Source organism: Aulonocara sp. 'chitande type north' Nkhata Bay, linkage group LG13 (genome assembly GCF_057382095.1).
Source record: "Aulonocara sp. 'chitande type north' Nkhata Bay isolate Kocher_YH1m ecotype deep benthic linkage group LG13, A_spYH_male_GT1.1, whole genome shotgun sequence".
NCBI classification, from domain to species: Eukaryota; Metazoa; Chordata; class Actinopteri; order Cichliformes; family Cichlidae; genus Aulonocara; species Aulonocara sp. 'chitande type north' Nkhata Bay.
The window spans coordinates 2,441,450-2,459,133 of record NC_141356.1 but is presented as its reverse complement, the minus strand read 5'-3'; the positions used below and the strand labels follow the sequence as shown (position 1 = coordinate 2,459,133).

The following is a 17,684-nucleotide window of genomic DNA, read 5'->3' as shown; positions in this document are numbered from 1 at the left end:
AAATTTAATAATGTTAACAGTATCTCAGGGATATTTTTGCCCTTTCAACATGCATTAAAAAATAGGTATGCAGTTTTGAATTAGACCTGTATGTACAGGGAGTGCAGAATTATTAGGCAAGTTGTATTTTTGAGGAATAATTTTATTATTGAACAACAACCATGTTCTCAATGAACCCAAAAAACTCATTAATATCAAAGCTGAATGTTTTTGGAAGTAGTTTTTAGTTTGTTTTTAGTTTTAGCTATTTTAGGGGGATATCTGTGTGTGCAGGTGACTATTACTGTGCATAATTATTAGGCAACTTAACAAAAAACAAATATATACCCATTTCAATTATTTATTTTTACCAGTGAAACCAATATAACATCTCCACATTCACAAATATACATTTCTGACATTCAAAAACAAAACAAAAACAAATCAGCGACCAATATAGCCACCTTTCTTTGCAAGGACACTCAAAAGCCTGCCATCCATGGATCCTGTCAGTGTTTTGATCTGTTCACCATCAACATTGCGTGCAGCAGCAACCACAGCCTCCCAGACACTGTTCAGAGAGGTGTACTGTTTTCCCTCCTTGTAAATCTCACATTTGATGATGGACCACAGGTTCTCAATGGGGTTCAGATCAGGTGAACAAGGAGGCCATGTCATTAGTTTTTCTTCTTTTATACCCTTTCTTGCCAGCCACGCTGTGGAGTACTTGGACGCGTGTGATGGAGCATTGTCCTGCATGAAAATCATGTTTTTCTTGAAGGATGCAGACTTCTTCCTGTACCACTGCTTGAAGAAGGTGTCTTCCAGAAACTGGCAGTAGGACTGGGAGTTGAGCTTGACTCCATCCTCAACCCGAAAAGGCCCCACAAGCTCATCTTTGATGATACCAGCCCAAACCAGTACTCCACCTCCACCTTGCTGGCGTCTGAGTCGGACTGGAGCTCTCTGCCCTTTACCAATCCAGCCACGGGCCCATCCATCTGGCCCATCAAGACTCACTCTCATTTCATCAGTCCATAAAACCTTAGAAAAACCAGTCTTGAGACATTTCTTGGCCCAGTCTTGACGTTTCAGCTTGTGTGTCTTGTTCAGTGGTGGTCGTCTTTCAGCCTTTCTTACCTTGGCCATGTCTCTGAGTATTGCACACCTTGTGCTTTTGGGCACTCCAGTGATGTTGCAGCTCTGAAATATGGCCAAACTGGTGGCAAGTGGCATCTTGGCAGCTGCACGCTTGACTTTTCTCAGTTCATGAGCAATTATTTTGCGCCTTGGTTTTTCCACACGCTTCTTGCGACCCTGTTGACTATTTTGAATGAAACGCTTGATTGTTCGATGATCACGCTTCAGAAGCTTTGCAATTTTGAGACTGCTGCATCCCTCTGCAAGATATCTCACTATTTTTGACTTTTCTGAGCCTGTCAAGTCCTTCTTTTGACCCATTTTGCCAAAGGAAAGGACGTTGCCTAATAATTATGCACACCTGATATAGGGTGTTGATGTCATTAGACCACACCCCTTCTCATTACAGAGATGCACATCACCTAATATGCTTAATTGGTAGTAGGCTTTCGAGCCTATACAGCTTGGAGTAAGACAACATGCATGAAGAGGATGATGTGGACAAAATACTCATTTGCCTAATAATTCTGCACTCCCTGTACGTTTTCTGAAAAGTGATGTAAATAAGTAATCTCAAGAACATGAAATAATTGTTTCCCATTTAAACTGGAGATGTCCTTGTCAATGTCATCAGAGTACTCTGGATGTCTTACACGAATTTGACAGTGGCACATGACAGCGCTGCACATAACATAACTAGTTTACCTGTTGTTAAGGACAAAAGAAATATTTTTAATGTGTATCTGCTCATTAGATTGTTTTATGTACTTTAATAATGAAGGCTTGTAGAGCAAGGCCACTTTTGACTCACAAACTAAGTGCTCAGCCAGACTAAAAAACAGGAAGTTGTAGTGCACAGGCATATTAATAGACAAGATACAGAAAAGAGGAACTTTGCACGTCACACAGTCTGAAACATTGCTTATATGGAAAGTACCAAAATAACACCTATATGAGGCACAGCTTATGATTCTAATGTTAGAGCTCTTGCAACTGGCGTTTGAACTGTGCAGGGGTCTCTCTCTTCCGGAAGATGATTGAATAAAAAGAAATATAAATGTTTTAACACACTATGAGTCGGTTTTCTCTGTTCTGTCATGGGGACAAAAGAATCAAACAAACAAACTGCCATGCATCATGGATATTCCTCTCAATCCACTTCACCAGGTACTTCTCTAAAAGTGTGACTCGGGTCTGTTGCCCAAAAGGATACAGGAAATGCACTGATTTCCATGATAGAATCATGTCTGTTTAATGCTCCATGATGATAACTTTCCTATGAGCGTTTGAAGATCACTGACATCATGGCTTTTAGCCTCATTGTTTCTGCAAAGAGATTTCTCCAGTCACTGAATCTTTTGATAAAATATATTTTGATACCTCCAGAGGATGCACTATTTCAAGTCTTCCCAACTTAACCCTGAGAAACATTATTCTGAAATTTTGGCACAATTTGTTAATGGAGTTTTTTGCAGATTGACCAACCTCTGCCCACATTTCTTTCAGATCATCTCTGCTTCTCTAAAATGTTATTTTAATATCGAATCATGTTACTGACCTGTTGCCAAGTAACCTAATTACTTTTAAAATGTCCCTCCAGCTGTTTCTTTTTAGAACCACTTATTTTTCCAGCCTTTTCTCACCCCATACCAACTGTTTTGAAACATATTACTGCCATCAAATTCAAAAGGAGTTATTTTTAACGACATAGTCTAGGTTTAAACACATGACATATTTTCTATGTTACAGTGTGAATAAATAATGGCTTTGAGATTTGCAAATCACTGCTTTCTTCTCTCTCTCTTTTTTTTTTTACATTTTACACAGGAGACTAGTATTTTCAGAACTGGGTTTGTACAAAGTCTGTCTGGAGAAAAGTGATCTGCTCTCTAATGTTAACACTTTTTTTCAGCTGTGTACTGTCACAACACCAAACACACACCAAATCACTTTATGTCCACTGCACTGTACTGAGCCACTTCAAGACCTACTATACCGTTTTTTCTTCATCTAATTCTTTACTGTAAATGTTGTTTATCATTATCAGCTGCTGTAACGTTTACGCAAGTTTAGTTTATGATATATATGATTTATGTATGCAATATTTTAAATTAAGTATCAGCTCATCGTTCACAAACACTGCCTTTCCTCTCACCGCTATCTCGTCCTGTCAGCCCGCAGCAGCTGGAAACCGGGCAGCTCCACACTCATGTCCGGAGTTTGCGGTGTTAGCCAGGACTCCGTTAGCATCATGATGCTACACTGCGGTAGCGCAGCGCTAATAGCTGATCCCTGTGTGGCACAAGGGACCCATGTGCCACACAGTTAAGGTCTTGTTTCACAAAAAGAATGCCGTTGTTTGCTTGTTTGATCATGCTTTAAACATATCAAAATGCATAGTGGGTAACAAGCACTGGTACCGAATAGGCAATCACTTAGCAGCAAGGTGAATCGGTGATGCATTAGTGTGGTCTGCACTTCCTCTTCTTTGATTGGGTGAAATGAGTTGAAAGTTATTGGATGAGGGAACCATGGGGAGTGCCCTGCATAATTTCAATAAAAAGCAGCTTTAAACGCCGTTACAGCTGGCACAGAACGCCGTAAGAAACGCCGTTTTTATGCATCTTTGAACGGCGTTTTCTGCCGAGTGGCGGAAAAAACGGCGTTTCCGTCTGTCTTTGAATGCCGCTTTTTATGTCACTCGCATGGTGCGTTCAGGGTGCCACGTGAGAGTCCGAAAAAACTGCGTTTGTCGGAACAGAACGCCCTTTTATTCGGCGTTTTGAATAATTAAACGGCGTTTTTTACGCCATTTCTTAACCAAACGGGTTAGAAAAGTGGCGATTTTTGGCACTAATGGCTTGCCATACTAATGGCTTGCCATATCGCGAAAACGCCAAAACGCGTGAAACGCGTGTCAGTGTAGCGCGTTTGAGTCGCGAAAAAAAACCACGCGCGTGAGTTTTTGTGTTGCATTTTGTGCATACACGCGTTTCGCGTCTACCGCTCAGTTGGAAAAATCTGAACTCCAGCGTCAAATCGCACCGCGACAACCAATCAGGAGCCTGGTGACGTGCTCTGACCTAGGTCAAAGGGGCAGATCCAGCCAAAGCCCTTCATTCTTCAATGGAGGGAAGGCTAATCAACGCAGTAGCAAACCACCCGGAGCTGTACGACACCAGCTGCTTTCTGTACCGAGACAGGAATATAAAGGACCGAGCTTGGAGGAAGATATGTGAAGAGACGGGCAACCTGGTAAGTTCATTCATTTCTCTTTTGAAAGTTTTCACTGACCCGGGGAAGCCGCACAAAAGTTAGCAAGCCACCGCTATTTTCCCACTGACGTACAAATACCGTTCTGCTTTTATGCATGTTGTCATTTAGGAATATATTTTGTTTATTAATAAACAGCACACAGTGGTCCCGCTGTTCATCCGTCACTGCTTCGCTTTTTCGCTGATTTTCTTTTTCATTTTCTTTTTGTTGCACAGTACAGCATTGCAATCTGCAGCCTGATTGACAAATCTCCTCCGTGTCGTGTCTCCTGCGCTTGCCAAATTTATCACGTTTGGTTTTGATAACCATCACGTCCGATAGAAAAAACAGCACAAAAACACCCATAACTATGAGCCTCATTCGGAAATAGACACCTGCACCGCGAGGGAAAAAGGTGCACGAAAGTGGCGGGCAGATGAAGACAAACCGCGGCATAATAATACTTTTACGTTTTGCAATCTACAAAGGTTTGCACTTTGAGAATCAATTGTGAGAACTGTGACCAATGTTCATGTGTGTGTGTGGAAAAAAGTGTATAAAGTGCGTGGCCAGGGGCTAGTTATTCTGAGAACCCCTGCTGCAATAAATGAGGGACCACTGTCTACTCTATGATTATTATATTCAACCTGTTAACATTTAATACTGTATTGATAGAACCAACTGATTCTGCAGCAGAGCATCCCCAGTCCCTGAGCTGCTGCTGCTGCACCACAGGTATGTAATTGTAGCATCAGATGTACAGCAAGCACTGATAGCTTTTTAGTCGGTGGGATTGCCTTGTGATCACCTTTACTAAATATCTACAACCAATCTGATTATATCCTGTTTTTTTGTTTTTTTCGATCTTGAAATTAAAATCTAGTAGCAGTCTTCTCATTTCTTTGTGTTTTGTGCTGTTTTACAGGCCCACAAAGGAGGACGGCTCCAAGGCAGATGAGGGACGTTGTTCCAGATCTACTGGCGTTTAGATCAACTGGCGTTGGTCGAACAGATGTGTGGCAAACGCCAGTTGATCTAAACGCCAGTAGATCTAAACGCCAGTAGATCTGGAACAACGGTCCCAGGACGGTCCATCGGCGGTGGAGCTGGCCATCCTGGAGTCCCTGAAGAGGCCACACCAGTCTCCAATGGAGCATTTCCTCCTCAGCCTTGTTCCTGCTCTTGAGAGCAGCTGGTCCTTTTTATTCCTGTCTCTCTGTAAATACTTATATTTTATGTTTAATGTTTTTCTGTGTGAGAATTTTAATATTATTTCAAATAAATTTTTATAATGACTAATGTCTCAGTTCTACTACACGTATGTCCTACTACACACGACTTGACACATGTAGAATTTATTTCATATTATACTAATGACAAAATATACTAATACAGTGGGATGCAGAAGTTTGGGCAACCTTGTTAATAGACATTATTTTCCTGTATAAATCGTTGGTTGTTACAATAAAAATGTCAGTTAAATATCATACAGGAGACACACACAGTGATATTTGAGAAGTGAAAAGAAGTTTACTGGATTTACAGAAAGTGTGCAATAATTGTTTAAACAAAATCAAGCAGCTGCATCAATTTGGGTACCACAAAAAAAGAAATGAAATAAATATTTAGTGTATATCAATGTGTGTGTCTCCTATATGATATATGGGGTGCCTTTGTCTGGACGTGCTTCCCATCCAGAGCTGCACAGCACAGAGGAAAGTTCCAGCGCTCCTGGAATCCCTCTGTGATGGACCGCCAGTCTTCAGTTGAAGGCACAGCCATGGAGTCGTCCACTAGACAGTCCCAGATGGCCGTCGCTACCTGGGGGGTGATCTGGCTCACCGTGGACACACCGACTCTGAAACTGAACGCTTGGTGCTGAAGGAGTCCCCGGTGACAAGGAACCTGGACAAAATTGTTCAAAATCAGTATTATGTGTACTGCAGTTACAAAATACATTATTCAAATTCCAAAACACTTTTGTGATGTCAGATTTAAATCACAAAACATAAATCTTACATAAAACATTTTGTAATTATAAGGATAATTACATAATATATATTAGATATAATATTAAACAGTTGTGTTTGGTTTTAACTTTAACATATCATAATTTGATTGGTAGCAACTTTCACAACTACAGTGAGCCAATCACTCATAATTCCTAAACATGTCAATCAGGTAGGAATGAAGTAAGACATTAATAGAAATAAAGAGTTGTATGTTGACATGTAGCCCTTTCCTTGCTTAAATCATTAATATTTTTGAAAAATTAATCTGTGATAAGACATAGCTTATCAAGATAGAACCATGTAACTAAAGATGAACCAAACTGTTCACAATTTTATCTAGCTCTCAGTTTTAAGAAAGGCTGTGACCCCTGCTATAGAGTCTGACAGCTGCAGGAATTATATACAAATATTCAACTATCCCAGAATTAAACCAGGGGCCCGTTCTTCGTACGTCGCTTACTACATCCAAGACCAAATCATCGCGCTAACCGTGAGCTCGCTAATCCGGTTCTCCGAACACACCTGCTGTTGACGATTACTACAGCTGGATGAAGTAATGTGAGATCACTGGGTGTCGTAAAAGGGGCTACGCATCGATAGTAGAAACATTGATCGGCAACCCTCTGATTGGTCGGCGAAAATGTCGAAGGAGCGCGCTCTGTATTTTTCGGCAGCAGAGCAAGAACTCTTGAGTGAGGGATTTCAGGAGTTTCAGAGTTTAATCAGAACGCAAGGGAACACTGCAAAGGCTGCAAAAGCAAGGAGAGAGGGCTGGCAGGAAGTTGCTGACAAATTAAACTCGTAAGTAATTTAATAATAACAATAATAATGGATTGGATTTATATAGCGCTTTTCAAGGCACCCAAAGCGCTTTACAATGCCACTATTCATTCACTCTCACATTCACACACTGGTGGAGGCAGCTACAGTTGTAGCCACAGCTGCCCTGGGGCAGACTGACAGAAGCCAGGCTGCCATATCGCGCCATCGGCCCCTCTGGCCAACACCAGTAGGCGGTAGGGTAGATTTATTATATTACACTATAATATCCAATATTATATTACATTATATTATATTATAATATGTTATATTTTATCCTCTGTCACATTAGAGCCACAACAGGACCCACTAGAACATGGGAACAAGTAAAAGTGAAATATAAGAATATTCTACAGAATGGTAATATTTATCACTTATATTGCTTTTCGTCTCTTGGAAAGAGACCCTGGAATAATCTGTTTGTTTGTTCATAACAGCAACCAAGAAAAGGGCAGAGCAAAAACAGACAGGTGGTGGTCCTGCACCCCCTCGTCAACAAGTTGGTTAAGTGAATAATACCCTCACGGGAATATCGATATCTCTCTATGAGCACACTGTCGCGCTGAGCTAAAGGATCCTGTCTATCCCGCAATATATACTGAGGACTCTCCTTATCAATCTTGCACCTTCCGCAATGGGCTGCTCGCGTATACGGACAGGACATGGCTGCGACAGGCTTCCCAAATCCACCTTCGCTTTTATAGCCGTGGTCTCTCATCTTGATTACACAAAGTAATTTACAATTGCTACTCTGAAATATGAATTACATCTGTAATAATCACATACATGTAATAGAATGTTAATAGTACATTTCCCTTTTTTAGGAAATGACCTGTATGTATCTGTGTGAAATCAATAAATGGATCAAGTGCTGCATTATCTTTAGTTACATTGATGTTATTTATTTATGGTGAAACAGTGGTGGAATATCGCTGTTGCTTTCGTATAAATGAAGCGGACATACCTGCGTGGCCGCGATCTAATCCTGTTTACATAAAGTAAACCTGCTCCCGAGCAGGTTTACGCTTACGGCTCTGTTGCTATGGCAGCAAGTCCCGGATGAGCTTCAGGGAACCGAACGATCCAAGATCACGCGAAATCGTCAACAATCAAATCCAGCTAACTTACTTAGCGAGGTACGAAGAACGGGCCCCAGGTCTAAATAAAAAGGAGTGAGTATCACTACAAAGATTAACCCACAGTGGTCCTCGTACCAGTTTGATATCAGCAAACACTGAGAGCATACATTGATGTGACACCACAGCCATGCTATCATTGCAAACACTGATAACAGCATAAGTCGAATTAAATCGGGACTTGATGAGACCTTTCGAGTATCACTAGAAATATTATAAACAGTCGTCTCTGTACCACAGTTTGCTATCAGTAAACACTGACGGCATTCATTGATAGCATGTCTATAAACGATAGTTTAGCATATATTAGCACAGGTATCAATAAAGGACTACCATATTAAATACTTTTACTAACCTCAGGCAGACGGACAGGCGCTCTGCAGGTGGGATTGAGCGCCTGTAGTTGGTGTCTAGGCGGCGATACTTGGACCAACGTGGGACAGCAGGTCCTCAAATTGGGCGAGGGAAAGACGGCGATATCGCAGAAATCGAATGTCATCCAGGTGCAGCTCCTGGAGCAAGTGGTGAAACTCACCAAACTGCTCACCTGTCTGGAGGACCTGATGGACCCAGGTACGGCGAGGACGTCCTTAACGCCGCTGTTCTGCTCTCCACAGTACATAGAGAAAGGAGACTCTCTCTTCAAACGCTAGCTCGACAGCTGCCATCTAGCAAAGATACTGGTCTGGCACAACTTCCTCCCACATCCCTCCCACATTTCCGGTTCACGCGCCTCAAAATATGCAATTTTGAGGCGCGATGGATTTTTCTTGGACACGCGTGGAGGTGCGAATGTGCACGCGTCAAATTAAGGGCGTTTGGGGCGTTTTCGCTAATAATCAGAAGGTTGAAATGATAAGATAAGACTTTATTGATCCCATGGTGGGAAAATTTGTGCGTTACCACAGCTCAGGTAAAGATAGCTGAAGAATACAAGAGTATACCAAGAAAATAAAGTCAAGACATACAAAATAAATAAGATTTCTTTTTATTCTTAGTCAGTTAACACTGACCTAGAAAAAAAGCTTAGTCGCAAAAACACTTCCAGAGGACCAACTCAGTATGTAAACTGAGTGAGTTTATAATTCTTGTGATTTTATACACAGTAGATATTCGCTGTAAACTATACAGGAACATCTACACACTTGCTAAATTGTACAGTACCTTTGACACAATAACAATCATGCTATTCTTATAATCTCCACTAGATGTCAGCAGTGAACCATGGTAAATGATGCTTTGAACAATAACTCATGCGAATTTTCGGATGAATGCTCTTCTTCACCATCCATGGCACGTATGGGTGCCTCAGGAGCATAGAGAGAAAATGCCTGAAGTGTTTGACCATGAGGATTTAAAGGGGGGGGGAACAGAACTTCCTCCATCACCTTTACCTATTTGATGCAGTGAGAATGGTAACATTTACATTAGTTAGCATCAGATTAGCTTACAGCTTAGTTAGCATCCAGAGGGATCTGTTTCCCCATCAGCACCTGATACACATGCTTTGTGTGTATCGTGCACACAAGGTTTTGTAAATGAGCCAGAGGGTTGTTGTGTACGTATTTTTAGACATTTGCATACATGTGAAATGGATGCAAATGAATATGTTACAAATGTAATTATGGGCAGAAATCTGTGCCACCAGAAACTGAATTTGAAAAAGTTAAATTTGAATTTGAATTGCTCAGACTGAATCTGAATTGTAACTTGAATATATGCTTTTAAAAACTGAATATGAATTAGCCTAATTTGAAATTCAATTTATTGGTTTGAAAATGATCATCACTAAACTGAAATTGAATTTTATAGTTTGAAAATGAATTCATTTGCTTTGAAACTGCATTTTATCCTTTAAAAATTTAGCTCTCGAATAATTTCAGATTCACTTCTCACCATTCAATTTCAGTTCCAAAATTCATTTTTTTTGGGACTTACATCCGGTTCCGGTTCAAGAGTAATCAAGCGCAGATTAATAGAACTACGTTTTACATAGTTCATAAAAGTGTCAAAAAAGATCTTTCTAGATGGATGGATCTCCCGGTCTCCTGGATAGGAAGAATAAACTTAATTAAAATGAATGTGTTGCCACGGCTTTTATATCCCTTACAAATGCTCCCAATAACTCTTACCAAAAAAATTGTAAAAGAAATTGAAAAAGATCTGTCAAGGTTTATTTGGAGGGGTAAGAAACCCAGATTAAGTATGAAAATGTTACAGCTGCCCAAAGATAAAGGGGGTCTTGCCTTTCCTAACATTTTGCTGTATAACTGGTCATGTCATAGTAGACTTATACATCAATGGATCCACGCATATCTAAAAGAGACAGAGAATCCAAATGAAGCCTGGACATGTTCGCCATTTAATCTCCTAAGCGAACTAGTGAGTAGATATATTAAAAAACGTAACAAAGTAATGATTGATACTTACTTAAAAACATGGCGTGATATGAATAAATACACTGAAAGTAATCCTATACTAAGTTATCTAACACCTTTTATAAATAATCGGCACTTTACACCAGGAATGAAAAGTGTAATATTTCAGAGATGGTTTGGTGCAGTGTGGTGGGTGATTTGTTTGATGGGAATGATTGTATTTCTTTTGAGCAGGTCCAAAAGAAATATGGAATACATCAAATGGATTTTTTTGCATTTTTACAAGCTCGTCACCTAATTACTTCAAGTTTTGATACTTTGCACAATACAATGCAACTAGGACCCATGGAAATTTTCTTTTTACACTTAAATGCAGATAATTGTACTATAAGACAGTTTTACAATACACTAGAAGGTTATAACAAACATAATATTGGAAAACTGATTAGGAGTTGGGAGGGTGACCTCCAGTGTCATTGTGATGATCATGCCTGGAGTGAGTGCATACAATCTGTGCATTCTTTATTTCTTAGTAACAGATTTAAAGAAACACAATATAAAATTTTACATAGACAGTATAGAACGCCTATTTTTCTGAATAAAATTGATCCGAGCAGGTCTGCACAATGTATTAAATGTAAATCTGCGGCGGGTTCCTACTTGCACTGTCTTTCGACTTGCTCAAAAATCTCAAAATTCTGCTTCTGTGTAACAAAAGAATTAAAAGGTATATTTAAAAGCAGAATACAAAAAGATCCAGCTCAGTATTTATTGGGGCTGCCAATTCTGAACAAATTTCCAGATAAAAACAAATATATACTATTATGTAAATTATTGTTTTTGGCAAGAAAATGTATTCTTAGGGGCGATCGTGGCTCAAAGAGTTGGCAGTTCATCTTGTAACCGGAAGGTTGCCGGTTCGAGCCCCGGCTCGGACAGTCTCGGTCATTGTGTCCGTGGGCAAGACACCTCACCTGCCGCCTACTGGTGATGGCCAGAGGGGCCGATGGCGTGATATGGCAGCCTCGCCTCTGTCAGCCTGCCCTAGGGCAGCTGTGGCTACAACTGTAGCTGCCTCCACCAGTGTGTGAATGTGAGAGTGAATGAATAGTGGAATTGTAAAGTGCTTTGAGGGCCCCAAAAAGTGCTATATAAATACAATCCATTATTATTCTTTTCAATTGGATTAATGAAAAACCACCAACAACAATTCAGTGGTATAAAGAAATCTTTAGAGTTTTACCAATGGAAAGACTGAGTGCAAAATTAAGTGCCAATGAAGATATTTTTTTGGATATATGGCGCCCGCTATTGGATTACTTACCTGATGATCTGAAGAAAACCATAGTGAGAGAGGCAGCCCCACTCCAATGGCAGGTTGAGTTTGTCAGGACAAATGTGTAAATGACTGGTAGACCGAATTATATATACTGTATTAATTTTTCGTTTACATGTCTCAGACTGCTTATTGTGTTTGTTTGTTTGTTTGTTTGTTTGTTTGTTTGTTTGTTTGTTTTTGTGTTTTCTCTCTGTTGTTGTTGTGGTAGTTGTTTTTGTCTTCTTTTTTTTTGTATAAAGGAAAAAAGTAAATAAAAATATGATAATTAAAAATAACTGCAAAGTCCTGAAAGCATTTGTTAAATTCCCAGAAACTGTAGCTGGCTGTAGCTCAGGAGGAAGAGTTCTCTACTAATCGGACGACCCACTAATCAGATCGTCCAATTAGTAGATGACCTCATTAGTAGGTCTAATAATCAGAAGGTTGAAATGATAAGATAAGACTTTATTGATCCCATGGTGGGAAAATTTGTGCGTTACCACAGCTCAGGTAAAGATAGCTGAAGAATACAAGAGTATACCAAGAAAATAAAGTGAAGACATACAAAATAAATAAGATTTCGTTTTTTTCTTAGTCAGTTAACACTGACCTAGAAAAAAAGCTTAGTCGCAAAAACACTTCCAGAGGACCAACTCAGTATGTAAACTGAGTGAGTTTATAATTCTTGTGATTTTATACACAGTAGATATTCGCTGTAAACTATACAGGAACATCTACACACTTGCTAAATTGTACAGTACCTTTGACACAATAACAATCATGCTATTCTTATACTCTCCACTAGATGTCAGCAGTGAACCATGGTAAATGATGCTTTGAACAATAACTCATGCGAATTTTCGGATGAATGCTCTTCTTCACATCCGTGGCACGTATGGGTGCCTCAGGAGCATAGAGAGAAAATGCCTGAAGTGTTTGACCATGAGGATTTAAAGGGGGGGGGGGGGGGGGGGAACAGAACTTCCTCCATCACCTTTACCTATTTGATGCAGTGAGAATGGTAACATTTACATTAGTTAGCATCAGATTAGCTTACAGCTTAGTTAGCATCCAGAGGGATCCAGAGGGATCTGTTTCCCCATCAGCACCTGATACACATGCTTTGTGTGTATCGTGCACACAAGGTTTTGTAAATGAGCCAGAGGGTTGTTGTGTATTTTTAGACATTTGCATACATGTGAAATGGATGCAAATGAATATGTTACAAATGTAATTATGGGCAGAAATCTGTGCCACCAGAAACTGAATTTGAATAAGTTAAATTTGAATTTGAATTGCTCAGATTGAATCTGAATTGTAACTTGAATAAATGCTTTTAAAAACTGAATATGAATTAGCCTAATTTGAAATTCAATTTATTGGTTTGAAAATTATCATCACTAAAATGAAATTGAATTTTATAGTTTGAAAATGAATTCATTTGCTTTGAAACTGCATCTTATCCTTTAAAAATTTAGCTCTCGAATAATTTCAGATTCACTTCTCACCATTCAGTTTCACTTCTACACTTCAATTTCAGTTCCAAAATTCTTTTTTTTGGGACTTACATCCGGTTCCGGTAATCAACCGCAGATTAAAAGGGAGTTTTTCCTTCCCACTGTCGCCAAAGTGCTTGCTCATAGGGGGTCATATGATTGTTGGGTTTTTCTCTGTATCTATGAAGCGCCTTGAGGCGACTTTTGTTGTGATTTGGCGCTATATAAATAAAATTGAATTGAATTGAATTAATAGAACTACGTTTTACTAGCGGACCGAAAGTGTTACTGACGGGAATCTACAGCATCTTGAGCTAAATTAAGACTTCAAGGTATGTATTTCTATTTCACATCATTTATACCTGTGTTACTGTGTTACAGACACGTTTATATTCAATGACCACTGTCTGAAAGCTTTAGTTAGGTTTAAGTGCAATATCCCATATCCCAAAAATAAAGTAAAAACATTTGATCCTTGTATGTTGCAGATAAAAATGGAAGGCAGTATGAAGCTGTGAATGTTTTTTATTGGATGACATAATTGTGCAATATAACTTACTGAAGATGTTGAAGATATTAGAGCAGTACACAGATGATGGTTGAGTCTAACAGGAGAGAGACGATACAGAAACAACACATCCTTATAAGAATGTACAACCTTTCACAGCTCTTTGAACTTTTTATTTAAATGAGCTGCATACATTTCCCACTGAAACTAGCACAATTCCACTTTAATGAAAACAATATTTTAACTGAATATATTGTGGATAAATAAAAGCATTATCAAAGTTTGGTTTCCTGAATGCAGCTGGTATAGTTTGAGTTGGAGATAGGTCTGCATTTACACAAAACAAATATCTAGAACAGGGGTGCGGACTGCAGACCTCAAGGGCCGGTGTCCTGCAGGTTTTATATGGCAGTGTTCTTCAACCTTTTTTGAGTCGCCGCACATTTTATAGATCACAAATATCCTGTGGCACACCACCAACCAAACGTTTTCCAAAATGACACACTGTAGCCTTGTACAATACATATAATGGAAAGTTGGTCCCTCAGTTTGTTTATACTCACTCAGTGAGAAACCTGGGCCTATCTAGATGAACACAAAGATCATATTCTGGGAGGAATTTAAGAAAGGCATACACAAAGCTCTTCCTCAACAGCTCTTAATCTCGTTCTGTTTTTGGTTTGTATAGCAGCCATGCTTGAAAAGTTTAGCTCACATAAATATGTTGTTGAAAATGGGAGCAATGTCAAAATAGCTCTGTTTGTTAGAATGGGGAACTACATGGCAGCAGTCAACCGTAAACTGTGCAAAGATAGATCAGCAAAACTTAGCTTTAAACCACGGCCTTGTCTCAGTTCAGTTAGTTCCTCCTGCTCCTGCAAAGTCATATCCTTTTCAAAAACTGCTGCTGAGCTATATGGGTCCTTACCCAGTAAAGCCATTCAAGTGGATACTGAGGGGAAATAAATGGACAACTTCTCCTCAAGCGTTTTCAAATGTTTACCTATTATTTCACACAGTGTGGCAGTTTTCATATCTCCTTGCCATTTCTGAGTGAGCGGGAAAATGCCAATCTTGGCACTTTCCAGATGTTGTTGCCAGAGGTGCACCTTTGAATGGAATCCATTTATTTTATCTTTTGAGCAGGTTTTCATCTCGGCCTTACATTTGTGTGCTTAGTTCATTTAAATGCTGAAATATATCTGCCATGTAAGCCAGCCTTGCACACCACTCCTCACTTGCAAGCAGCTTTGCATCGTTGTACCTCTCATCACTCAAAAACACTTTTAGCTCTTTCCACAGCTCATACGCACGGGCCAGTACTTTTCCAGATCTGCTGGTAAAGTCTCAGTAATGAGTGCCTCGCAGTGCAGAAATTAGTGCATAACAATAACATCTGGGTGTATCGCTTTCACTCTGCTAAACCAACCTTTGATGTGCCCGCCCATGGCTGCTGCTCCATCAGTGCAGACACTTGTGGAGTTTTCCCACTTAAGTCCTCCTTGTTCAACATATTTGGATGTAACCCAAAACATTTCCTCTCCTGTTGTTTTTTCTGGCAGTGCCTTGCAAAATAGAACGTTTTCTCTGATGGAGTCCCCATCCACAAAACGCAAATTGGCCAAGAGTTGGGTTTGTCCAATAATGTCTGTAGACTCATCAAGTTGCACTGCAAACTTCCCACTGATGCGTATCTTCTCCAAAACCACACTTTTAGTGTCTGCAGACATGTCATCGATACGTCTGTCAATTGTGTTATCTGAAAGCGGGACACTGGCTATTTCCCGCGTCAGGGCCGAGCAATCTCATTCACAATGACTTTGCAGGCAGGTAGTATTAATGTCTCTGCTACAGTGTGTGGTCTTTGGGATTTGGCTATAAGTTCAGCTACTAAGTAGCTAGCTTTGAGAGCTCTTTCAGACACATTTGCGTTTTTTCTCATTAAAGTTACCTGTTTCTCAGCGTGTTCATACAGGCGAACAAAATAGCCTGTGTTCTTGTTTTGAAGTGAGGGATGTTTTGTGTAGAAATGGTGTTTAAGATAAGATAAGATAACCTTTATTAGTCCCACACGTGGGAAATTTGTTTTGTCACAGCAGGAAGTGGACAGTGCAAAAGTTATGACGCAAAAATTAGAATACAATAAGAATAAATACAGTACACAGCTGTACAGAATAGAATAAAATAATATACTATATACAGTAGAATAAAATAGAATAAAAATATACAATAAGATAAAAATAGAATACGAATGCTATATACAACTGAGTAAAAATACAACGATGCCAGAAAAGATTATTGCACTTAGTGTTATTGCACATGTGTGGATGTGTGTGTTTGTTCAGTTAAAGTCTTTGTTGTGGAGTCTGACAGCAGTGGGGAGGAAAGACCAAGCTTGCTACCTTGGCACTGTTTAAGAGCTTTTCCACACACACCAAAAATAACAAAGTCGTTGCATTCGGATCTCCAGTGAAAGTAATTCCAAATGAAAGATAACTTTCGCTGTACATTGCCTCGAGCTCACCGTTTTTGCTTCTTGATTAGAATGTTGTCCAGGGCCCAGTTCAGAGCCCTTAGTTTTTGATTTAAAATATTTATCCATCTTGGTTGTAAGTCTATTTCCAGTCCATTTTAAATCAGTAAAGATTTAAAATGGACTGGTTCAGTGGTTCAGTGTTTGTGCAGATCTACAAATTAGATCTGCACAAACTTAAGTGACAGAGCCTTCTCTGTGCCAGGTACCAGAGTCCGGTACCTGGCACAGAGAAGGCTCTGTTGCCATGAGATTTAGGTTTAGACCATGAAATCGATAACATCCGTTTCAAACAGGACCTCGTGGTTCTTTCTGGAGCATAAATAAATAGATCATAATAATAGCTCAGATAATAATGGTAGTGTAGTAAATTTAACATGACAAATAGTGTCTTTATAATGTTGATTAATAATAATGATTCACTTGCAAGGCTTCCACAGTCGATGATCCATGCAGGAACGTATTTCTGTGGAGGTCACGTGTTTCCGGCTACTGTGGAGGTCCCAATATGGCGAAACTCTGGAACAGTCTTCCCCCTTTCATAAAATCCTCTTCATCCTTACAAAACAATGGCAACAGGTCTTACTGAATGATATACACACCACCGCAACCAAGTAGTTCCTGTGGTGGGATGCACTGATTCACAATAAACAGGTTTTGAAGAGGCCTATACAGGTGGATAATAGACAGTTTCTGTAAAAGTCTGTGATGAAGTGTGTTGTGGCCTAGGGGACACAAAAAGGCTAAAGCTACATGTACCCAATGAACAGGTAAAAACAAACAAAAAACAAAGACTCAAGAGTTTGCTTTTTTTTTTTTACAACTCTCAACATTTAAGTTGATCAGGTTAGAAACAGAAAACTCAGTCACTTTATTTGCTAGAACAGAAACAGCCAACACTCTCCGACCATAGCAACCCAAGAATCAGTCGGAGTAACGGCTCACTCATGCACAAGAATAGAAGAAATAGTCTTAATGATTGTAGTTGGAACTTCAGGGAGCCCAGTGAAATGAGCTGTGGCTGTGAGAACCCCACTTTCTACTGAAAGAGGGAGCAGCTGGAATGGAGGTTGCGAGCTCCTCATCCTCTGCCCACAACACTGCCAATGA

At 39.7% G+C, this 17,684-nt stretch overlaps 1 protein-coding gene and 1 long non-coding RNA gene across 2 annotated transcripts in view; both read left to right on the top strand.

Moving 5' to 3' along the window:
* Positions 1-17,684, top strand: part of LOC147315449 (cadherin-1-like) — a 40,782-nt gene that overhangs the window by 6,203 nt on the left and 16,895 nt on the right. The gene's annotated exons all lie outside the window — the stretch shown is intronic.
* Positions 3,958-5,889, top strand: LOC147315450 (uncharacterized). Its single transcript, XR_015124349.1, has 3 exons — positions 3,958-4,374; positions 5,050-5,109; positions 5,300-5,889. It is a non-coding gene; the product is annotated as an uncharacterized LOC147315450 (long non-coding RNA).